This window comes from Triturus cristatus, chromosome 10 (genome assembly GCF_964204655.1).
Source record: "Triturus cristatus chromosome 10, aTriCri1.1, whole genome shotgun sequence".
Classification (NCBI taxonomy): Eukaryota; Metazoa; Chordata; class Amphibia; order Caudata; family Salamandridae; genus Triturus; species Triturus cristatus.
Genome location: NC_140593.1, coordinates 906,097,718 through 906,123,889, shown reverse-complemented (window position 1 = coordinate 906,123,889; position 26,172 = coordinate 906,097,718). Strand labels below are relative to the sequence as shown.

Sequence of the window (26,172 nt, the reverse complement as noted above, 5' to 3'; positions counted from 1 at the left end):
CAGATCAGGAAGGAGCCTGGTGCTCTTGCACGCTGAACAGTGCCAGCAATCACCAGCGAGAGGCAGGCAAAGCCAAGACTTTCGGCTGGAAGGCCTGGTCCCTGCAGGCCAGGGCTCCAGGCAGTAGGCTGAACAACCTTCCCTATGCGGGCCATGGTGTCATCGGACTTGGAAGGAATCTGAAACTCCTGGGGCTCAAGCGCTCCTGAAATACCCCATGAGAAGTGGATGAAACCATGGCTTTTGTCCCAGGAGGCCCGGTCTCTGGTGTCAGCTAGCAGAAAGAGACTCCTAGCCTGCCCTGGGTAGTGTGGCACTCCATCAATTGGCTTTGCTAGCCTGTGTGCCACTTGTGGCGGCCCCTGCACGATTCCTGCGACGACTGCAGGTATGAGCAGGGGGAGTCAGGGGTGCCGAAACAACAACAGGTAAGAGCATTGGGGGGTGCTGGCTGTGGCCGCAAGTAAGTGAGGGGGCCACCGCCTACAAAACTCATAATACCCACCTCCCCACACCCTTTGCTGTGCCACTGGCCCCATCCACAAGGAGTTTTCAGGTTTCAAAAGGTGCACCAGTTAGCATGTCAGCTTTGTGTTAATAAAAATATCACCAGATATGTTTTGGTCTTAATGCCAATCCAGCCAATAGACAAGTATGGGTGTGTCACCAGTATGTATGCAAGCATTAAATATGCACAGTGATTTCATTGCACAAATTGAGTAATTGTTCTCCAAATGAGCTCTAGGGAAACCATTAAAAAAAAATGATATACCCAGGATCACACTGCCATATGCTTTAGTCTTGCTTTTTGGGATGATCCCATGTAAATATTGTCAGGTTAAATTAGATCAATAAGTAAGAAGATTGCATGTTTCCTTCTAAATCACTACTGTTTCTATGACATAAGTTGCTTTTTACCACTAAAAGGTGACAAAGACGATAGTTATGGCTATAACCAGACCTACTGTCTTTCCCAATGCTTGTTTTTGAGGAGTGGATGACAATATATTGCATGAATCCTTAATCCTTACACACACATACATAGCACAATGGTAATTTCCAGTTATTGATCACCAACAAATGGACAAATAAATTTATTCTGTACTTCTGTCAGATTAAGGCTCAGACTCGGAATGCAAAACACCCCTAAAAATGTTTACAGTACCGCCCCAATAGTCACAGGGCCAACACGATTGATAGCATCCGGGGTGTTTAGGGGGTGATTATCTTCAAAAATGTGTGTCAGTAATGGACTAAACTATACATTGTACACCACAATAAAGCTTGAGTTGATTATGAAGCAATGTATTTTACCGACAGTCCTGATGGAGACCTAATGAAACATTGCAGTACCCAAACATTGCCAGAGCAACTCTACCTTGCTCCAGCATGCAAAATCTGCATAGCCAGGCCATAGTATATAAAGTACAGTAGTGATGCCAGCGCCCATAATGTCTCAATACATAAAGCCTCATAGCCAGGCCATATTATATAAAGCACAGTAGTGATGTCAGCCCCCACAATGTCTCAATACATACAGCATCATAGCCAGGCCATAGTATATAAAGCACAGTAGTGATGCCAGCCCCCACAATGTCTCAATACATAAAGCCTCATAGCCAGGCCATAGTATATAAAGCACAGTAGTGATGCCAGCGCCCATAATGTTTCAATACATACAGCATCATAGCAAGGCCATAGTATATAAAGCACACTAGTGATGCCAGCGCCCATAATGTCTCATTACATAAAGCCTCATAGCCAGGCCGTAGTATATAAAGCACAGTAGTGATGCCAGCCCCCACAATGTCTCAATGCATAAAGCCTCATAGCCAGGCCATAGTATATAAAGCACAGTAGTGATGCCAGCACCCATAATGTTTCAATACATACAGCATCATAGCAAGGCCATAGTATATAAAGCACAATAGTGATGCAAGCCCCCATAATGTGTCAATACGTACAGCATCATAGCCAGGCCATAGTATAAAAAGCACAGTAGTGATGCCAGCCCCCATAATGTTTCAATACATAGAGCATCATAACCAGGCCATAGTATATAAAGCACAGTAGTGATGCCAGCCCCATAATGTTTCTATACATACAGCATCATGGACAGGCCATAGTATATAAAGCACAGTAGTGATGCCAGCCCCCATAATGTTTCAATACAAACAGCATCATAGCCAGGCCATAGTATGTAAAGCACAGCGGAGATGCCAGCTCCCACAGTGTCTCAATACATAAGGCCTCATAGCCAGGCCATAGTATATAAAGCACAGTAGTGATGCCAGCCCCTACAATGTTTCAATACATGCAGCATCATAGCCAGGCCATAGTAGATAAAGCACAGTAGTGATGTCAGCCCCCGCAATGTTTCAATACATACAGCATCATAGCCAAGCCATAGTATATAAAGCACAGTAGTGATGCCAACGCCCATAATGTCTCAATACATAAAGCCTCATAGCCAGGCCATAGTATATAAAGCACAGTAGTGATGCCAGCCCCCGCAATGTTTCAATACGACAAAGTTATCTAAATTAGGAATATTGAAATTTATCGGCAAATCCACACGACCCATATCACGTGAATGAAAGAACCAATAGGATACACGATTGGTGGGATCAAATAGGAGGAGACGACAGTAAGTATTACGAAAGAAGCCGCAGAAGCACTTCCGCGTTTATGCTACGCGCAACACTCTGAAAGGTGAGGCCAGAGAGATTCTATTGAGAAGCGGATTAGCCGACCGCGTTAGCTTAGTCATATCTTCTTTCTAGTTTAAATTAAAAGATTAAGAGGAGAGAACTAACAGCCACCTTGGTCTTTGTATTTGTGGATCAGGTGGCGAGACAAATAGGGAGGATCATTACGGACCTCTATATCCCTCTGAAAACTTGAAAACTGAGTGAATCACATCCACACGGGGGTCGCATGAATATAACCATAAGGTAGGCATTTAGGAGGATATAACATTGATAGAAATGTACAGCTATTACCGATGCGCATGGGAGTTGGCCACATTATGTCTATTCGTTACAGATTGGAAAGACATACAGAGATTTCGAATACTGTCCAAATCATAGACGTTAGAGAAATTTTGGATGGACTAAATAAGAACCGAGCGAGGTTGAGACAGTGTATATTACATACCAAGGTGAGAACTATTTTAACAAAAATAAAATTCGCACGGATCTGGATAGAGGAAACAGGGAATATTTTATATAACAGTAGCCAACACCAAAGCCCATAGGCGCAAGTATGATGGGGATCAATATAGATCGCGTGCATAGAAAAGATAAAACAGTTTACGAATCTACGGACATGAATATCAATGTTTATATGATGGGGGTGAGATTGAGAATGATAAGGATGAATCCCATTAAAAACACAGTGGGCTTCATCAAGAATAAATATTGATACAAGAGGATGAGGGAACGGAGTAGAACCATGATATCTGAAGAGTTAAGGCTCAGATTTTCATACTTAGTAGGCTATCACAGCATATGAAAAAATTAATGGCTAGAGATGAGGTATAAACATGAAAAAACAACAACTTGGGGTATGTTATAATAATGCACCAAAACTCATTATTATAAGAGATCAGACGACAATGTCAATCGAGTATGAAATTTGTTGATTATATATGTTTATTTTGAACAGGATTGAAAAATCAGAAATCACAATTGAGAAAACGCCTATTAGTTGTCTTGATAAAGATGGTAATACAATGAAAATCCATCGAAACGCGTGTGTCAGGCGCTGATCCAGTACGCCTACCGAGATACAGCCGGACCACAACTCCCAGAAAGCTCGGCGGTATGAGGGTGTGGCCACAGCTAATAAATACGAGGACCAATCGGAGCGCGTAATACTGATCTTTTGGTATTGGTTTGGTGGAGACCGAACGAAGAAAGCAAAGACCCGCTGAAGCTCGCAAGCGTGGGATTAAGGTACCTGCGTGCCCCGCTGTACTCCGGATCCATCGGGAGGTACGCAACAAGTGGTATCGATTCCCAGCGCCTCTGACTCTAGTTCGCGGGACGCTGACGTAAGCGTTGCCGCGTTTGTTACTGCCCGGGATTGTCTGAAGGAAGAGGAGACACTCTCTTCTCGCGGGACGCTGACGTAAGCGTCGCCGCGTTTCATGAGCCCGGAAGGATATTACCGAAGGAGGTTTCCCGTGCCCCGGACCGAAGTAGAATTGGGAGCGGACGCTTCCTAAACCGGACTGAGGAATAGGAGCGGTGAGACTCTTCTGCGGAGCCGCAGCCTGTGCATCTTGTCAGGTAGTTTCACCCCGAAGGAGGGGCTGCATTGTGCGGGACCATGTTATGAGAGCTAGAGGATACCACGAGTGCCGAGTGCTGGGGTGTGCGTGACTGTACCTCTACTCCCCGCTCGCACTACGCTAGGGTATCAGTATAATACACACTCCCAAAGAACTGTAGGGTAAAGGAGAATCAGGACTATTCCATGAGAAACGCTCCTCAATAAGCCTTACGTAGGGGGAATAGAACCTCGTGTGTTATAACCTACCAGGGGAGCCAATGTTGGAAGGGGAGAGGCCTCTTGATTGAAACTTGTGGTAAAGAAGGCAAGGTTATTAGTGCATGGTGATGTCTGAGGTGACACATTGGGGAGACATAATGAGAGTAGGTTGCCCAGTGTTAGAAATGGGATTTCTGGTTGTCTGAGGCTTGCGCCACAGTCAGGCAGAAACCACCACTCTAGTCAGGGCTGGGGAGTTACACGCCAAAGATAACCCCTGCTCACCCCCTTGGTAGCTTGGCACGAGCAGTCAGGCTTATCTCTGAGGCAATGTGTAAAGCGTTTGCGCGTGCACCCAGCAACAACACCCAAGGCCCACCACAAAGGAAACTCCACACAAGGTATTATATAAAAATAGCCTTTGTATTATACCAAACACATTAGATAAAAACACACACTTTACAATGTGCCCACAGGCACGGGCAGAATTTACAAGGGATTATATGTACAGGGGACAGGGCCACATGGACCACTGTCAGGAATTAGCACTTTGTAGAAATTAGCACTTAAAACGTAGGATATAAAATTACTGTAGCACAAAATAACACATGTAGTACACTACCAGTAACTACTGGTAACAGGTAAGTACCACCTACGCAACCCTAACCACCTTAGGAAAATACTGCGCAGGGAATCAGGACCTCACTAGCACCACCTGTACTAGGAGAAAAACAACCACCTAAGTATCACACTACCTGTAGGGGTCTAAGCACATAAACACATGATGCATAAAATACATTCAGAGGTGTAAACACAAGGCACATTAGCGCAAAACTCACATTCGCCACCACCTGTGGCAGTCCCTAGGCCAACGGGCCTTGTTGGGGCTAGGACGCCCTGCGTCCAGCAGAGTCAGGGGCCTAAACGGAGCAGCTGCCCACGAAGTGCTGGGCAGCTGTAGGACACTGTTGGGGCCAACGCTGGAGCCTCGCTGGGCTCAAAACACAAGAAATGCCCCCTAGAGCCTCCGTGGCTCTGAACTACAAATGTGCCCTGGGGCAACGTTGGAGTCCCTCTGGACTCTCAGCAAATGTGGGGGCCATCGTTGGAGCGGCCCGCTGCCTTCCGGAGCTGCTCTGCTCACCAAGGAAATTCCCCCGTCGTTGGAGCCTTCACTGGGCTCTTTAACAACAACTGCGCTGCGTGGGAGCCTCGTGGGCTCACCACACCACAGAAATGCCCCTGGACGGTGGAGCCACTCAGGGGCTCAAGCACACTGAAGAATAATGCCCCCAGAAAGAAGTAGGCACAGTCTTAGGAGGAGGACGGGCCCCGGGACTGGGTCCTAACACACACCCCCAGCCCCTTCTCCCGCGTGTTCCACTCACCGGGACTCCTTCCACATACACTTCAGTCCTTCCTTGCTGCGCAAAGGCTCTCCTCACTCCCGGGAACCCCGGGGGTAGACACCGGCCACGTCCTCTGGTGCAGTTCTCCTCACGGACCCGGGAGAGGAGGAGGCGGGAATGGAGCCCGCGAGGCTCCCGGATGGCTTCCTGCTTCCGTCCCGAGGCCCCGCCCCCAGTCAGGCGGCTTCCGGGCCGCGGCGGTGAATCTTTCTGTGGCGAGAAGTACGGGGTAGGCTCCCGCTTTTAAATGAAACAAAATGCGGGGTGGGCACCCGCTTTAAGAGCAGCGGATCGGTATGGCGGCAATAACGCGGGGTAGGCTCCCGCAAATATGACGTTATAAACGGGGTGGGCACCCGTAAGCACACCACAATGCGGGGTGGGCTCCCGCTCGATCAAATAATTAAATAAGCGGGGTAAACGCCGGGTGGGCACCGGCTGGCAGCAATAAAGCGCTCCTGAGCGCTAAAGGCAAATCAAAGCGCTTCCAGGCGCTTAGGGACACAAATAAAGCGCTCCCAGGGCTTTAGGGCAAAATAATCCAAATCCAGCAAAGTTCTCCCCTGCATGCAGCAAGGCAGGGGTGGGGGGGGGGGGGGCAAGGCTGGACCCAGAGCCAGCGCACTGGGCCTCCAGGCAGGGAGGTAGTCTAAGTGGCGGTCCTCTGGTCCAGCAGCAGCAGCCCCCCTCAGGTAGGATCCTGGCAGAGAGCAGGTTCTGTGGGGACACAGCACCATTTTTATACAGTAAAGCCCTTTGTTCTTGGTTCAGGGTGAGGGGGAAAACCAGTCGCAGCTGGTTGGGGAGCACCCTTGATGTGCTCAGCCCCTCACTCTATTTACTGGCAGGGCTAGGGTCGTCAGTCGCACCACAGGGGGCGGAGCCAGCATTGTGTGGGGAAAGCCCTGCCCTATTCAGGTCCAAGGCGCACTCCTCCCCAGCCATCAGCATGCTAATCTCCCTATTCACCACCGGGTGACTCCTACTGACTCGGGGGAATCCCTAGCCCGTCACATGACCTCAGCCAGCCAATCACGCGACAAGGCACACATTTTACACTGCACACCGAAGTGCCCACTTCTAGAAGTGGCACTTCCATACTAGCTACACGCACGCCGCACGCATTATTGCGCAGCATTTAACCACACGAATCTGTACATACCAGACTCGACCATGCACACCCCACTCATCAGGAACTACCAGGGACGCATACATTCCCCATGCATTCCTATGGGAGGGCAGGCCTATCTCACCACATGCACTCAGAGTGCGCACGTACTTTACCCTGGGACACAGGGAAAGTGCGCAGGAACCAACAACCACTATCACCAAGTCACCAATAAAAGCAAAAAAAATTCAGGGGTGAACCTGCCAGAAGGGCCAAGTCCAACACAACCCCCTTCCAGCCAAAACGCAGGGCAGACCAATCACCACCGTGATGGACTTCCCTGCTTGGGGCGATAGAACACGGACGCGGGCCCACAACTGCAGGGACACCCTCCGGTTCTACGCCACGGTGAACCCATGGAATTCCTTCTAAAACCACTGTCTGGACCAACTGGGCTACCCCACTGGTACTCCCAAGCTGTCCGCGGCCAAGACCAGGCCCTAGGCCACCCAGGTGCCACCGGTCCTTGCCTAACCACAGAGTGGGGGGTAGTAACCCCTGGCACATAGCGGCCATTCTCCACTCTCCCTGTCTGCAAGACAGGACTAGACTGCCACTGGTTCTCCAGCCTAGGGTCTGCACCCTCAGGCGGACCAGGAGTCTCAGGGAAGGCTCTCCTCCCCCTACCTCTTCTCCTAGGGTTCCTCCTCCTCTGGCGAGGGGTACACCTAGAACGCCATTCCAACCCAGGGTTTAACCCCTCAGGTTGTACCGGGGCCAGAGGTGGGCTCTTCCACCCTCTGCACCCCCTTCCAGAGCCCTGCTCCCTACCAACTGGGGCGGTACCTCTGGAAGAAGAACCGGTCGGGACGCTGGTTACAGACGTCCCACCCTTCAGGTCAGGCCGATCCCGAACCTGGCCTTCCAACCTCCGGCCTAGAACCTTTGGTGGAATAATCGCCTGGCACTCCAGGACTTCTGGGGATTTACACTCCATCCCCCTGAGGCTATCAAATGACACATATGTCGAGCGACTGTCTGTCTTGCACTGATCTCCTGTCCCCTGTCCACCTGACAGTGCGCGGAGATCCCCCAGAACAGAAGTGGTGTCACCCTGGTCACTACACGGGATCCTAGCCCAACTGGGAAGTCCCTGACCCACCGGCTCTTCCACTGGGGAACTCATCCCCCAATCACTCCTCACGCTGGACTCCTGTACCCTCCCTACCGGAGCGGTACTGCCAGACTCTAGAACCACAGGAGGCCTGTTTACAGGCGCTCCAGGTCCTCTACTCACTAAGAGATCTTCCTCAAGTGGACTAACAGGACAGCCTAGGTCCCCAACCTGGTGTTCCCTCAAGAAACCATCCAAGTCCTGAGGCAGGGTTTTGTGCGTCTGGGGACCCTCGGTCACCCTCTTACTCCCGCTCCACTGAGACAGGCAGTAAGCCCCAACACCCTCCTCGCTATCCTGGGACCTAGCTGGGCTACACTGAGCCTCCTCCACCATGCTGAGCTGGAGGATCTCTGACCCACTATTGTTGGAATCACTCACTAATGACTCTAGAAAACCTCTGGCCCTTTCCCAGCGGTCTGCTTCCTCTGCAAGTTCCCATGGCCAAAAAGAGCCATACCTCAACAGGTGTTGGCGCAACCCTGGCGAACAACTACAGAGCATCTGCTCTTTGGTAACCAGAGTATACAGTCCTTTAAAATCCTGTTTCGTGTTTACCCTTACCCAATCATACAGTGCATCATCACATTCCCCCAAAAACTCCTCCCAAGAATGGTGGGACAGCTTCCTACTGCCCCTGAACGTCAACCTATATTCCTCCTCTTGGGAAACAGGTACCAGACTGGGTGAACTGGGAATGGGACTCTCTGTACTGCACTCTATATCGCTGCCACCACTGGACTCCACCCTCACTGGGGAATCCAGAAAACTACCACTGTGCTCAGGGGACAGGGAAAGGGATGAGGCGCTATCTCCTACGCTGGACCCAGCAAGGGACTCCCTACCTACGGGGTCCTCACTCTCTACTGGTGTCCAGGTACTGTCATCTTCTTCTGAATCTTCAGGGCTCCCCATAGACCCACCACCCTCCAGGTGTGAGGCCCGGGCCCTTTCTTCCTCACTGCGCTCACGTTCCCATTCATCTGCTTGCCATCCGATCATGTGGTTCCTCAGTTCGTACACAGTGTCTGACTCTCTCACCCCTATGTCTCTCTCTCTACAGAACCTTTCCAACTCCTGCATACTGTAATAAACTAGATCACTGAGATCGAAAGCAGGCTCCATTCTGGCGGACGTTCTAGAGAAAAGATCACACAGGGAACCTAGGGGTCTGAGATTAACACAGGAGTACACAATTCACAAAAAGGATTCAGCAAGCTCTCTATCCCAGAGAACTCACACTCACTTGCCTAGTGCCACACACCATTCATCCACACACAACCCTCCCCTCGGACTGGTAAGGCAGTTTCTACCACCCCTGATTCCTCAACCTGACCACACGTGACACAGGTACCAACTCTGGGCGCAGGGCGGGGGACAAATGTACTGGACACTATTATGCTGCCACCACTGGATCCCCCCCTTACTGGTGAATCCAGAAAACACAATGCACTAAGGGGGATGATCTACCCTCCCGAGCTAGGGACACCTAACTCACAGTGCACAAGAAACACATTTCCACAGAAATTACACTTAAAAACAAACTTAAAACAATAATCCCTATACCATGTGATTTATCTAAATGCAGAGTTTTGTAGTGCGGCCAGTTGCCGCTGCGGTACAGCGCAAACTCAAGTCCAAATCCCACCGCTGATCACCAATGTTAGAAATGGGATTTCTGGTTGTCTGAGGCTTGCGCCACAGTCAGGCAGAAACCACCACTCTAGTCAGGGCTGGGGAGTTACACGCCAAAGATAACCCCTGCTCACCCCCTTGGTAGCTTGGCACGAGCAGTCGGGCTTATCTCTGAGGCAATGTGTAAAGCGTTTGCGCGCGCACCCAGCAACAACACCCAAGGCCCACCACAAAGGAAACTCCACACAAGGTATTATATAAAAATAGCCTTTGTATTATACCAAACACATTAGATAAAAACACACACTTTACAATGTGCCCACAGGCACGGGCAGAATTTACAAGGGATTATATGTACAGGGGACAGGGCCACATGGACCACTGTCAGGAATTAGCACTTTGTAGAAATTAGCACTTAGAACGTAGGATATAAAATTACTGTAGCACAAAATAACACATGTAGCACACTACCAGTAACTACTGGTAACAGGTAAGTACCACCTACGCAACCCTAACCACCTTAGGAAAATACTGCGCAGGGAATCAGGACCTCACTAGCACCACCTGTACTAGGAGAAAAACAACCACCTAAGTATCACACTACCTGTAGGGGTCTAAGCACATAAACACATGATGCATAAAATACATTCAGAGGTGTAGACACAAGGCACATTAGTGCAAAACTCACATTCGCCACCACCTGTGGCAGTCCCTAGGCCAACGGGCCTTGTTGGGGCTAGGACGCCCTGCGTCCAGCAGAGTCAGGGGCCTAAACGGAGCAGCTGCCCACGAAGTGCTGGGCAGCTGTAGGACACTGTTGGGGCCAACGCTGGAGCCTCGCTGGGCTCAAAACACAAGAAATGCCCCCTAGAGCCTCCGTGGCTCTGAACTACAAATGTGCCCTGGGGCAACGTTGGAGTCCCTCTGGACTCTGAGCAAATGTGGGGGCCAACGTTGGAGCGGCCCGCTGCCTTCCGGGGCCGCTCTGCTCACCAAGGAAATGCCCCCGTTGTTGGAGCCTTCACTGGGCTCTTTAACAACAACTGCGCTGCGTGGGAGCCTTGTGGGCTCACCACACCACAGAAATGCCCCTGGACATTGAAGCCACTCAGGGGCTCAAGCACACTGAAGAATAATGCCCCCAGAAAGAAGTAGGCACAGTCTTAGGAGGAGGACGGGCCCCGGGACTGGGTCCTAACACACTCCCCCAGCCCCTTCTCCCGCGTGTTCCACTCACCGGGACTCCTTCCGCATACACTTCAGTCCTTCCTTGCTGCGCAAAGGCTCTCCTCACTCCCGGGAACCCCGGGGGTTGACACCGGCCACGTCCTCTGGTGCAGTTCTCCTCACGAACCCGGGAGAGGAAGAGGCGGGAATGGAGCCCGCGAGGCTCCCGGACGGCTTCCTGCTTCCGTCCCGAGGCCCCGCCCCCAGTCAGGCGGCTTCCGGGCCGCGGCGGTGAATCTTTCTGTGGTGAGAAGTACGGGGTAGGCTCCCGCTTTTAAATGAAACAAAATGCGGGGTGGGCACCCGCTTTAAGAGCAGCGGATCGGTATGGCAGCAATAACGCGGGGTAGGCTCCCGCAAATATGACGTTATAAACGGGGTGGGCACCCGTAAGCACACCACAATGCGGGGTGGGCTCCTGCTCGATCAAATAATTAAATAAGCGGGGTAAACGCCGGGTGGGCACCGGCTGGCAGCAATAAAGCGCTCCTGAGCGCTAAAGGCAAATCAAAGCGCTTCCAGGCGCTTAGGGACACAAATAAAGCGCTCCCAGCGCTTTAGGGCAAAATAATCCAAATCCAGCAAAGTTCTCCCCTGCATGCAGCAAGGCAGGGGTGGGGGGGGCAAGGCTGGACCCAGAGCCAGCGCACTGGGCCTCCAGGCAGGGAGGTAGTCCAAGTGGCGGTCCTCTGGTCCAGCAGCAGCAGCCCCCCTCAAGTAGGTTCAGGGTGAGGGGGAAAACCATTCGCAGCTGGTTGGGGAGCACCCTTGATGTGCTCAGCCCCTCACTCTATTCACTGGCAGGGCTAGGGTCGTCAGTGGCACCACAGGGGGCGGAGCCAGCATTGTGTGGGGAAAGTCCTGCCCTATTCAGCTCCAAGGCGCACTCCTCCCCAGCCATCAGCATGCTAATCTCCCTATTCACCACCGGGTGACTCCTCCTGACTCTGGGGAATCCCTAGCCCGTCACATGACCTCAGCCAGCCAATCACGGGACAATGCACTCATTTTACACTGCACACCGAAGTGCCCACTTCTAGAAGTGGCACTTCCATACTAGCTACACGCACGCCACACGCATCATTGCGCAGCATTTAACCACACGAATCTGTACATACCAGACTCGACCATGCACACCCCACTCATCAGGAACTACCAGGGACGCATACATTCCCCATGCATTCCTATGGGAGGGCAGGCCTATCTCACCACATGCACTCAAGAGTGCGCACGCACTTTACCCTGGGACACAGGGAAAGTGCACAGGAACCAACAACCACTATCACCAAGTCACCAATAAAAGCAAAAAAATTCAGGGGTGAACCTGCCAGAAGGGCCAAGTCCAACACCCAGTATTCATCGTAATGTGTAATATGATTTCCTTATGTTCTAGGTATCCCTATCCCCGCTGTTCCCATCCTAAATCCCCATCCCTCGCCTGATTGCCCTGGTACTCTGTGATCCTATATTCAGAGCCGGGGACGTCGGGAGGTGGAACCCTTGTGCTTCACTCGACCCCACAGGAACCACAGAGGAACGCGACAGCGTGGACGCATTTGAGAGCACAATCCAAAGCCCAGTAGTGATGCCAGCCCCCATAATGTCATAATGTTTCAATACATACAGCATCACAGCCAGGCCATAGTATATAAAGCAGAGTAGTGATGCCAGCCCCCACAATATATCAGTACATAAAGCCTCATTCCTAAATGATTCCTAAATACCCCACTATGTAAATAATTGTCAGAATAGTTTTTATAATGTCCCAGTACACAAAACATCACCACTTGCACAGTTTTCACAATGCATACATGTATAAAATACAGACTTGTATTACCTCATTATGGAAAGTACCACAAATAGGCTAGTATTTTGAATTCCCTCAATATGTAAAGTGCCACATCCAGGCCGGTTTTCATATTGCCCGAGTAAGTGAAACAGCACAATAGGCCAGTTTGAACACTGCCTCAGTCTGCAAGCACCATAACCGCGCCAGTTTCCACATCTTCCCACAAAACCACTTAAACCTGCGCCACTATCCATAATGCCACACAGGGCCGGCTTTAGTGCTGGTGGCGCCCTGTGCGACAATGTTTGTTGGCGCCCACCCCAATGACCACCTCCACCACGGATTCTCTCACTAGCACCCTTTAACAGTGACCAAGTCACCATAACCACACTCTGATGCATTGAATTAGTTACATAGAGCCACTCATACCAGTAAAGTATGTCAGAGCACGTTGCATCACACACACATTACAGAGACAATCAATCATACGTGTGTAAATCAGTGTATAGGAAATGTTACATAAGCCAAAGGACTGAAAGTGTAGGTGTCACATGTCATCCATACTGGTAGGCAGTATAGTTTAAGAGTGCTTGGTGTGGAGAAGCTCAAACGCAGAGTCGAAAAAGAAACAGCATAGTTGGGAGTTTTCTTTAATAATAGGAATTGATTTCTAGCCAAATTAACCCTTTTTGCAACATTAATCAATGTTCTAATAATGTATACTTTGCAGTGTGTATGCAGTTCTGGGATGAAAGTTAATAGCTCACTATTCTATATTAGGACTTTAAGTTATAAATTGCAAGTAACAAAAGGATGTCTCTTTTGAAAGCAGTAACCTGCTGATCTGTTTACAACATACGCACTCTGTAATCTACTTGGTACACGTTCTTTGCAGCAGGCATATTAACCCTCTGCACTAACTTCACCCAAATCAAAACCTCAACTATACAAAATACTGATCTCTCTCAAGGAAGATTAATCACAGGAGTTTTCATGACATTTATGTGAGGCCTGGTAATTGCAGGCGGAAAGAAATGATGCAGCAGGTGCTTCAAAACCTTAATAAACTTTCAAACAAGGCGCCCCCAGGAAGCCTGCGCCCGGTGCGGTGGCACCGGTCGCACCGCCCTAAAGCCGGCCCTTGCCACAGCATGAAAAGCAACATCAACAGGAGCTTTTTCGCAATCCACCTTTATGTATAACAGTGACCTGTTTGGGACAGCTTTTATGTGTTTCTAGTGTTAGTACCTGGTTGCATGTAACACGTGCTGACGTAACATTACCTTTTCCATTCAGATGCTGTGCGTGCAAGGGAAAGATGTAGAAGCAGAAAGGGGGCAACGCTTTGCAGCTAATAAAGCTGTGTATATCTTTTCCAATCAATGCTAAGAAGACCAAGAATGAACATTTCCATTTTCTGCTACATACATTGTTTGTAAGCAAATCAGCTGAAGAAACAGCAACGTGGAAGATGAGCTTTGTGTTTTCTGTCTCGTAGGAAGGAGGAAGGAAAGTAGCAGTGAGCTTCCTTGTGCATTTTTGTTATCAACGTGCATTTCTAAGTATCCTTTGTAGTGAAACAAGAGCAGAGAATTAGCTGAACCCTCTTTACTAAATTAAACACCAGGCCTAAGGTTTTGGTACAGGGTGTAGTTAGACACACCAGCTGGTTTCTGGAGGGGGGGTTGAAACTTGGAGTTCAACTTTGAGAATGAAGACACCAGGAGGATTGTGGGGGTATTTTACTTGGCATACTAGTACAATAATGTATCATTAAAACGTACTCAATTCTGCTGCTAGAAGGCTGGTTACAACCAATTTAGGTAAAAACAATATTGTAGAGTTGTACAATAAAATACGAATGTGGTATACTTGACCTGTCCCATAATTGGCATAATTGTTGCTGAGCTGTTTATAATATTTGCAATCATTCTAAAGCACATGATTTATAGACAAATCAGGTATAATAAATAAGGATATAGTTAAGTATTAACCACTGTGTGTGTGTACTGATTTTGGTGGTACGGGGCAGGGAGAGATTCGTTTTCGGATTTGTCTAATTTTAATCACTCATTTCCACTTGAGCTTAACTCAGTGAGGGATGGAGAGACAGAGACCTGCCTGGTCTTTTTTTTCCAAAATGGCTTCATCCACCCTTTAGGCTTTAGAAATATACCAGGCGGGACCACAATATATTGGGGGTAACACAACAGTAAGATGACTAGATTATGTTATGTTATATAAATTTATTACCTGCACGGCTACTCGTGAGTGTCCCGGCGCGAGACCAAATAGGGTAAGGCAGTGGGCTTCAGGTGAATAAATGAGTTTTCAATTTCTTCTTAAATACCGCTGGATCCTGGATGGTGCGCAGGGCCTGGGAAAGAGCAATCCATGCAACTGCCACTTTCACTGCAAAAGAGCTGCCCCCTATCCTCTGACGCTTGAAATGTGGTACCTGGGCATAACATAAGGACGAAGAATGCAGGGAGCGCGCAGGAACATAGAAGGATAGACGCTTCTGCAAGTAAAGGGGGCCACACCCGTGGGGCGCACGGTGGGCCAAAATTAGAAGTTTAAATTTCACTCTAGCCGCCATGGCAGCCAGTGGAGAGAGCGCAGCTGTTGATGCACACTGTCCCTGGCCGACAGACCCAATAGGAGTCTGGCTGAGGTATTTTGAACCACCTGTAACTTCTTCAGCAGGTAGCCCGGGATGCCAGAAAAAAGGGCATTGGCGTTATCTGCCCAGTATGTAAACAGTAACGGGAAGTCCTGTATTACTTGAGTATGTAAAGCACCTCAACTAGACCACTTTCCAAAGTGCCTCAGTATGTAAGATATGATTGCCAGACCAGCTTTGACAATTTCCAAAGCATCATTCCATAAACTGGAGTGCACTATTCCCCAAAAGATGGTATGAAACTATATGGAGAAAAACAGTATGTACATACCAAAATACTGCCCAAAAATATTCCCATCCAAAATATTATGGGACGTCGTCATTATGGCACCTCATTGCTGTGTGCGTCTTCTGGTGGTGGCGTGGGGTGCTGGACAGGACCAATGAGACCACAACCCCTTAGAGGCCAAAAGGAGGAGCCTGACTTGAGAACTTTTTAGCGCGACCTGCACTCCCACAGTGCGGGAAGTCGTTGCTGCTGGACATCGTTGCTGTGTGACACTTCTGGTGGTGGCAAGGAGAGCTGAGCAGGACCACATAATCAACAACCCCCTTGGAGGCCAGGAGGGAGAGCCTGTCTCTGTGCTCTTTAGCGCAATCTGTGCTCCTGCTGCTGCTGGTGGTGGCATGGAGAGCTGGGCAGGACCACAGAGTCCACAACCCACTTGGAGTAGAAGGAGCTTGACTCAAGCACTTTTCAGCACAACCGGCTCTTCCACAGGGCAGGACATGTGCAAAATACACCTGAGCTGTGCCTGGAAGAAGACTGGCCCAAGAGTGAGCCTGTAATTGCCCTAAAAGGTATGCATTGGGCCATCCCTCTTAGCTCATGAACACAAATTAGAACTAACCAATGGAACTGATTTCATAAAAACGTACTGACCTCTTTGGCTCCTCATATTTAAAATCATTGTGCTGATCTTTGTTTGTTGTGTGTGTTTACTCATTAGCCTCACTCAAAAAATATCCCTGGTCACACCATTTTCACTCTGACTTGTTTGTGGCCTATTTTGGTTCTACCTGTGCTGCACTGGTGAAGAAGAAATTGTGGGGTGCAAAAGCCATCACTGACACCAACTGTACTATACTGGATTCCTTCCTGGCTAGAGCTGTTTGGGTGATCTCAAAAGGGATTGACCTGGCAGAAACATGTTTGTCACTGGACTTAAGTGATCAGCCAGCAACTTCTTCGGCTACAGCCAAAGACAACATGACACCCGGCAGAGCCCAGATTGGGTCAACATCGCCTTACCTATAGGGTCATCTGGATAACTCATACCACAGATATTGTAGTCTTTGCGCTAAAAAGAAAAACAGGCCATTCGTCCTGCTGATCAGAACAGCCTCACTAGGAGCCCCAATTAAGCATTAAGAGTATCATGAGAAGCAATCATAATGTATTTAGGGTGAAACTGTTATAACTCCACCTGAGATTCGCTGCTTGAGAAATTCAAGGTTATGGTCGAATCATGCATGGCCCATTGGTGAAGGTATTACAGAGCCTTGTGAATTAAATAACGAAATGGACCACCAACTGTACAGATGGGGTTGCAGGCGCCATCACATGGACATGCCACTGTGCGTACATACCCACCAGACAAACATGTCATGTGGAGGTATGAGGTTAGGCAAGAGTGCAAGCTGATCCTACTGTAAACTAACTAGGAGGGCCTAGTAAGCCAGTAGAGAACACAAAAGGGTGTGGCAGATAAGGGAACCGAGCATACCAAAGGTCAAAGGCTGGGAGCAAGGTGGGTCAATCAAGCTAAGATAAACCCGGGGTGGGCAACGACATATGAAAATGTATTAATAAGATTTGTATAGGCAGGGACATTCCTAGGCAAAATGCTTCAACTTATATTGTAATGCACAGTGAATTACTTATTGTGGTTTTCAAACATAAAAGGAGCTGCCTGCAAGCCGCAAGGCGAGCTCAGTCCTCTATTATATGGAGTTGACTGTTCTCCCTGCCTAATGCAATTAAAATCATATCATAATGCCAACAGAATTGTGCCTTCCTTACATCCTAGTTAACATTTGCCGAGCCAAATGGGAGGCCAGTCATGTCTCCATCGATGGCGCCCAAAGAGATGGAGGCCTGCCTGGACTGAATAATAACTTGTGCATAAAACAAGGTAAGCAGACATCATGCATAGGAAGCTGGCTCTGTATATACTATACCAAAGTAAGGTATAGTGTGCATAGAGTCCAGTGGATCCCCGAAGGCTTTACAGAGGCTAAAGTAGATAACACTAATACTCTCTTTTGTGGAAGTGTGGGTGAGCAGTTAGGCTTATCAGATGGATGTGTTAACCATTTGTTGTACACACTCAGGGAAGAAATGATTACACACACTCAATGACTAAATCCAAGATCAATTGTTTGTAAAAAATATTACTGTGTTACTTTTATTACTAGAACCAAAGAAGCTTAGAGGTGGGTAAGTATAGTTTTCAAACTGGCAATACTTTTCAATGCAGTAAATGAATACTTAGTGCAGGACTTCAGTTCAGGAAGATAGATACAGTTTTTAATAGTAGCACAACTTTGCAGATCATGTAAAACATACACTTAGTGCAATATTTTAAATGGGCAATGTTATCTTATAGGGGGAAAACAAGAATGCAATTTCACAGGTAAGTACTTTACTCACAAACCCAGTCTTCGGGGTTTTAGGTCAACATAGGGTAAGATTTAAGTGAGCACCAAGACTGCACCATCAAAGGCACTGGGGCAGCCGAGTGCAGAGGTCAAATTCAAAGTCGGGGGACCAATGTTAACAATAGCATGGGGGCACTCAAAGTCTACCAATTACAGGTAAGTAAAACAGACAAGCACTGGGGGGACCACGAGGCAGTCCCAAACATACACCCTCAGTGGTACAGGGGCGGCCAGGTACAGAGTGCTAACACATAGTCGGGTGCCAAATACAATTCAATGGGGGACGCCAGGCTAAAACAAAGGCTGCAGGCTCGGACCAGGAAGCTGGACAAAGGAAACCGGTGGATGGGCAGGTAAGTTTGCATGTTGTGGGCTACCTGGACACTGCCGGTTGGGCACCCCAAGGCCTGGGGTTGCAGGGGTGTACTTTGAGGTCAGAAAAGCCCTACCGGAGCCATTCATGGTCAGGGGTTCATTTGTGTTGAGGCTGCAAACATCGATGTTGAGTGCAGGAGGGGTCAGCCCAGGATGGACTTGGGCTCCGGATAGCTGGGGACCATCTCTGGCACTGGTGGAGCAATTTAACTCAGGCTGTGGGTGTCAGGTGCAGAAGTCAATTCTAAAGTGGGGTTTTGTTGCAGGTCACAGAGTCCTTTCTTAGGGTTTCCTTGTTGAACAGGGCTGCTATTCTTCTTGGGAGTTCTAGTCTTTTAAGAAGGCAGCAATCCTTCCAGAGGTTTTAGAGGTTGTTGGGCTGCAAGACGAGTTGTCGGTTTTTGCAGAATATTTGAGGGCTGCAGACAGGCTGGTAGGACTAGGGTCAAGTCATTGGGTGTCTTCAGTCTTCCACTGCTGGCTCCTCTACCTTCATAGGCTGTCAGGATCTAAGGATTAAGGTTCAGGGGTGCCCATAAATAGTCATTTTAGAGTTGTTACAGGGGGTAGAAGGTAGTAGCAAATGGGCTACTTTTGTTTAGCATGACTACACCCTTTGTATGTCGACTCCCTTTGAGGAGGGGGCATAACACTAATCCTATTCACTGCAATCCTCCAAAACAATATGGAGGATTCTCAAAGTAAGAGGTCACTTCAGCTCAAGACCGTTGGGGGAGGCCCTGGCTCGAGTTTGGATAGTTTGGATAAAGAGGGCCTTACGCAGGAAGCGATTAGCCAGGGAGCATTCATGATCGTCGAACCACAGTCATGATTTAGCTGGCTTCAATAAGGACACCCTAATTTCAGCACAAAGGGCTGCAAAACTGTCCACGACCCCCTCCCTACCAATTTTCTTGGTTAAACGCACCATCACAAAAGACATTATTGCACGTACTATTTGCCCCAAGGTTTTTATTGGTTCAGATAGCTTCCAAGACAGTCTAAGTTTGTCTGGGGCTGGCTCTGCATTAGAATAGTAACTAAATACTAGCCTGAAATACAAGCTCATATTGTCCACTTTTTCAAGAAAAACTAAGAGAAACAAAAGGAGAGGACAGCACAGGCAGAGACAGCCACAGCTAGGTAGGTGCAGCAGAAACTGGAGCAAACAGGTATAGAGGGGTTAGAGATGGCTACTTCACAAATGGCCATGACCATACTGGGATAAGGACAAGTAGCTCAATGGAATATTACAAGTTGGGGAAATGGAGTAAGAGGAGGTTTTTTTGGGAGGATGAGGAAGGGGCAGAGCACAGGGGAATAATGGATTGAATGGCCACACTTGTTACTAATGTGTTAAGATAGGCCATTTTGCAAGAGTGTGTAGATCTCACATGAGAGCCCAACAACAGCAAAAAGGATGGGGAGTACCTCAGGGACCCACAACTCAATGGCAATGGCAATGGGTCCAACAGCCTCAGGGCCCACAGACCACGCATGATCCCCACGCAAATGCTGCTGATGCCACCACAGAACATAGTTCAAGGAACAGAACAGATGGCCACTACGGCCAGAGCAGACTCAACAGGGTGAGGTCGTGGTCGGAGAAGGGAATCCCTTCCGGATGCATAGCCAAATAATGGAGAATGTAACAAACAACTCATAACCCCAATGACGGGGACCATGTGTCCAGTACTCTCGGTAACATACAGGTCAGCTGTCAAGCGCACTGTGACAGTAGCCATAAACGGTCAAACCTTTTCCTTCATGATAGACAGAGCAGCCACCAAATCATCTATAAAAGAGGATAGATTACCCCTTTCATGGAAAACAATGAACACACAGGGTTCTTCTAGAACAGTAATGAGGGTTCCATTCACCTAACCTGTGAGGATTTCAATAGGTGACACAAATGTGGAGAGCCTACTATTGTACTCTCCTGATGCGTCCATTAACTTGCTGGGAAGAGATTTGATGTGCAAACTAAACATGACAATATCCTTCTCCTAGGAAGGGATGACCTGCTATGCATCCAGAGTATCACCCCACAGGATGATGACTCTGGTAACTTTAGGAGACAATAGGCCAACAGCCCAGGGTAATCACCACAAATGAGGAAGCACTAAAACATGGTGTATACATCTTGATAGCAGAAAGACCGGGCCTGCTAAACAGAACAGCTCAGATACCTAGGAAATTATTGTTCTGACCAGTAATACCAGTGAATCCCACCGAAGAGCCACACATGAATCTATATCTCCAGGCCTTTGAGATAAGGCCAAGATATGAAGTATTGATTGCCTCAGACAGGAGGAATGTACAGTAGGGGTCAATGATGTTCATGGTCCCAGCCGTGTCACTAATTGATATCTCAGATGATTAAATATTCGAGGATAATCTCCTGACTGCCACTGAAACATTTGAGGATATCATTGCCATCAGGGTTGACATACAGAACCAAACAGCACCAAAGTCCACCCAGTACCAGTTCTTGAAAGAACTGGACCATAGGAGAGTACCAGCAGATTTATGGACTAAAGGTTCACATAACAAGGGCTAATAAAAGGGGTGAAACCAGTGCCATCACTCTAAAATCAGGAGCACTTCTACTCAGAGTACGGCAGTACCCCTTATTCAAGGAAGCAGAGGAAGGCATACTCCCAACGATACAGGCCCTAGTTGTCAGACCGCAGCCATTCATCGGAAGTTCATATTGTCCTGAACTGTCTTCTCTCCTCCTAGGACACCTCTCGGCACTACTGAACTTGCTACCGGAGTACTGACAGGTGTCCCTAAACGGAAGGGGAATGGGATGAGAAAAAAAGAGAGAACACTGCTACTCCACACAGCCTGGTCCAGCCGGGTACTCTCAAAGGGATCTGTTTGCACAGTACACTCACTTTTTTGAGGACTTGCGTTTCTCAGGTTCTCAAGAGGAGCTGAGATACTCTCTTAGCCTTTGCCTGTAGGTTGCAGGAGAATATAATCCAAATAATATTTCTCTAAGAACAATGCTGCCAAAAAGGAGTCACTGGCTATGATTAAGTGTCATCTATAGCCGGCTAAACGAATGGCACATAGACACATCGTTTCCTTTGTACAAAACACCCATAAACAAATATTCACATCTAGGAACAGGCCCAAAGAGCTACATAAGCCACTGTCCATACAATATGATGATCAGAGGGGCATCAGGATGCTTTCATGAGCAAGGGGCGGTATCAAGTTCACAATATTCATCTTAATATCAAAGTTCTATGCAAATAGTGTAGAAACAAAACTCTCAGAAGCCGGTAATGAGTTCAAACATAAAATGCCCCCAAGCCCTAAGCTGAATACAAATGTGAAATTAATTCAAACATAAAATTACCCCGAGTGCTAAGCGCAGAACAAATATGTCTTGAATCAAAAGTCACTTGTGCAAAATACCAGATGGCCAATTCACATGGCAAATATTCAAGGCCAGGCCATCTGGTACCAACAGAAAATGACAAAGTTACACAGCCTTTCACTTCACACGCAGCCTTAAAGTGCGCTGCACTTAGCTGTCCAATGCTTGTTGCAATCCCGGACCGGCTCGTGCTTCTGTCTATTGGTGAAGGAAGAATTCCTGAAGCAGTGACAGAAGCAGTCTCCAGCTGAAGTGGGAACCAGGAGATTAAGCCAAGCACCGACAGGTACGAGGCTTGGGCTTTTATAGCCAATTCCGTGGCAGTTAACCACACATGGCTAGCCACGCCCATAAGCGTGCCAGGTGTCTTAGCCACGCCCACACAAGCATTTCAGGTACACACGTCCAATATATGACACTATTGCTAGCACCCGCAAACAAGAAGCATTGGCAAAACAAGCACTGGCCCCAACAAATACAACAAAAAGAAACAAACATTGGCAGTGGTAAGAAAAGGAAAAAACAAAACATCTCAGTGGACAGAAACGTGAGCAAGCAGGGACCCGCTGAGGGTGATGACATATCAGACAGGACGGGGAGCTCCTGACACTAGTAGGGCATGAAATAATATATGAGGAGTCTGCCCCGTAATACACCAGTTTTTCCAGTAAAAAAGAGTACACGGATAAAGAGGAGGATTGCAAGATTTGAGCTGCCTGAATATTATAGTTATCCCAGAATTCACAGTGGTCCCAGATCCCTCATCCATATTGAATAACATAGCAACAATAGAACCTTAGTACAGGCTGCGTCGAAGATCCTTTCAACTGAAAGGCTGTGAGGAACAAAGGAGGTGATGCAATGATGTTGGGTCATACCTTCGCTGGTAATGTGCTGATTCTGGCTGCCCAAGAGCAACAATGTGTCAGCGCCGATGCAATGTGGGGTTTCGGCTTTGATGTTGATGCTGTCATCGAGGGAGATGCGAGGACTTTACTTGAAAAGCGTCGCGCAGTGATGGCTCTGAAAGTGTAGTGGAGTGTCCGAGACATGCAGATGCAGTGATGGGTCAGTTCTGGTCTAGGGAAACAGGGATGATATGCCAGTTTCGATTTGCGCAATTGCGATGGTGCTTACCATGCCGTAGTGGTGATGTGCCGGTTCTGTCTTTGCAGCCACGACAAAGAGTTGAGCAAGCACCTTAGGCCCAGGTGCAGAAGCAGGATAGTTGAAAGTCGATTAGACTTCAGATCGGGAGGCTAGCCAACTAGCCCTTGCAGTCACTCTGGGTTCTGTGAGTCAAGTGATGCAGGTCCAGTCCTTCTCACCCAGACCAGACCAAAAGGGCAGCCAGTCAGCACAGCAAGAAATCAGTTCTTCCAGAACAGCAGTCCAGCAGACTGCAGCAAAGCAGTCCTTCTTCCTGGCAGTGTATTCACAGGTCCAAAAGTGTATTGAAGTGGTAGGTCTGAGGTCCACTTCTTATAGCCAATGGTGCCTTTGAAGTTGAGGGGACTTCAAAGAAGGGTCTTTAAAGTGTACAGAGGTCCTCCCTTCCAGCCCTTGCTCTGGACTCACTACAGGGTGATATGCAGCCCTTTGTGTGGGGACAGGGCACAATCTATTTAGATGTAAGTGTGAGGCTCTGCACAGCTCCTCTCTCCAATCCTCCCAGGATGGCCCATCAAGTCATACCTAATCTCCCATCATGCCTGGCTGTCTAGGAGGAATACACAAAGGCCAGCTGCCACCCTCCCAGACGTTTGTCAAAGACAGGCACACAGGGCTATGAGCAGAAAAATTCCATCTTTCTAAACGTTACATTTTTACAATTGTAACGATAAGTTCGAGTTTTCCATTAAAGAGGATTTATCATTGCAATTCCATAAACATACCAGATCAACCTCTTTGCAATTGGGAATTACAGCTTATTGTATGCAATAAGGATTCCCCAGTGTTAACCTATGGAAAGGCTAGGCCACACAGTAGTGAAAACATTTGGGAGCTTTTCACTACCAGAACATGTAAAACTTAAAAGTACATGTCCTTCCTTTTAATTACACAGCACCCTCCCATATGATCTATCTAGGGCCTACCTTAGGGGTGACGTATATGTATAAATGGGAATTTTAAGGCTTGGCAAGGGATTTTAAATGGCACTTCAACATGGCAGTATAAAATGCACACATAGGCTCTGCAGGGTCAGGCCTGAGACATGTTTACAGGGCTACTTAAGTGGCTGGCGCAATTCGTGCTGCAGGCCCACTATTAGCATTTAAATTACAGGCCCTGAGCACATGTATTGCACTCTACTAGGAACTTAGAAGTAAGTTAAACATGCCAATTGTGGATAATTCAAACAAACCATGTTTAGGGGAGTGAGCACAAGCACTTTAGCATTGGTTAGCAGTGATAAAGTGTTCAGAGTCCTATGGTGAAAAATTAAAATCAGCAAAAGTGGAGGCAAGCAGGCAAAATGTTTGGTGGAAGACCACTCTAAGGCTTACAGTTCTAACACATGTCCCAACTCAGTTGAAAGTGGAGAGACCTACTCAACCTCCTTGGACTTCTTATCACTAAGACAAAAGAATCTGGAGAGACCATCGGCATCGATGTGGTCTGCCTCAGGTCTGTGTTTCACCGTAAAGTCCATTACCTGTAAAGAGGTGGACCACTTCAACAGTTTTGAATTCTCACTCCCATTTGCATTAGTCACCTCATGGGCCTGTGGTCTGTCTTAATACGTCTTGAGTCCCAAACAGGTTTTGCCTCAATTTCTTCAGTGCACAGACCACAGCAAAAGCTTCCCTTTCAATAGCACTCCACCTCTGTTCCCTGGGAAGGAACCTCCTAGAGATGAAAGCTACATTGGTCTCGGCCCTCACTATTTAGCTGTGAATAAAATGCCCCTATGCCAAGCTCAAAGGCATACGTTTGTACAATGAATTCCCTGGATAAGTCAGGGGCCTTGAGCACAGGGGCTATGCACATGGCCTGCTTCAGGGAGTCAAATGCTTTCTGGCATGCCTCAGTCCAGATCCCCATTCTGGGCTGCTTCTTAGAAGTGTGCGCAGTCGAGGGGCAACAATGGTGCCATATCCCTTGACAAACCTCCTGTAATAACCTGTGAGGCCCAATTAGGCTCTCACCTCAGTTTGAGTTTTTGGGGGCTCTTGGGCCTTGATGGTTTCTGTCTTGGCCTGGAGGGGCTGCAACTTAATCCTGCCCACCAGGTGTCCCACGTGCACCACAGACCCCTGCCGTACCTGCCACTTACTGGCCTTTATAGTCAGATCTGCATTTTGCAGGGAATGAAGCTCTTTGTGCATGTGAAAAAGGTGGTCCTTCCACAGCTATGTCATCAAAGTAAGCATCACTGAAAGCTTCCATACCTGTCAAAACATATTTCACCAGCCTCTGAAAGGTAGCAGGGGTATTATTTCATTCAAAGAGCATCATTTTGAACTGGTAGTGGCACTTTGAAGAGGAGAAGGCTCACCTCTTCTTGGCTCCTTCAGTTTGGGAAATCTGCCAGTAACCTGAAGTAAGATCCAAGGTACTCAGGAACTGGTCAGCCTCTAATCGGTCAACAGCTCATCAGCCTGGGGAATGCGATGAGCTTCAGTTTTGGTGCCTGAGTTTAGTCTCCTGTAACCCACGCAGTACCAGAATTCTGATGTAGTGCCTGGCAGGGAAGCTTTTGGTACCAGCACCACAGGGCTGGACCACGGGCTACTGGAGGGTTCAATTACCCCCAACTCCAGCATCATTGATATTTCATCCTTGATGCTTTCCCTCACTTTGTCAGACTGCCTATAGATGTTATTCTTGACAGGGAGGCTGTCTCCTGTGTCCACATCATGGGTACACAGATGGGAAATCCCAGAAGTGAGGGAAACAAGAGTGGAGAATTGTCCCAACAAGTGGTGACAGTCCCTCTGCTATTCTGAAGTCATGGTAGGGGAGAGGTTTACACCTTCCACTGACTCTTCCTTCTCTTCTGAGACCAGGAGGTCAGCAAGAGGTTTACTTTCCTTTCCTCCCTGCCATCTGTCACCAGCAACATGGTTACCTCAGAACTCTCAAAGTGTGATTTGAGACGGGTGATACAGAATTTCCTTTGGTGGTGTCTGGGGGTCTTGCGGTCCACCAGGTAGGTGACCTCCTCCTTTCTTTCAACGATCTCATAAGGTCCAGTTCAATATTCTTAGAGGGCCCTGGGCTCC

At 48.2% G+C, this 26,172-nt stretch overlaps 1 long non-coding RNA gene across 1 annotated transcript; it reads left to right on the top strand.

Annotated features, from left to right (window-relative positions):
- Nucleotides 1-2,667: 2,667 nt before the first annotated feature.
- Nucleotides 2,668-14,829, top strand: LOC146796228 (uncharacterized). Its single transcript, XR_014969584.1, has 3 exons — nt 2,668-2,712; nt 3,667-4,292; nt 14,133-14,829. It is a non-coding gene; the product is annotated as an uncharacterized LOC146796228 (long non-coding RNA).
- Nucleotides 14,830-26,172: the final 11,343 nt, after the last annotated feature.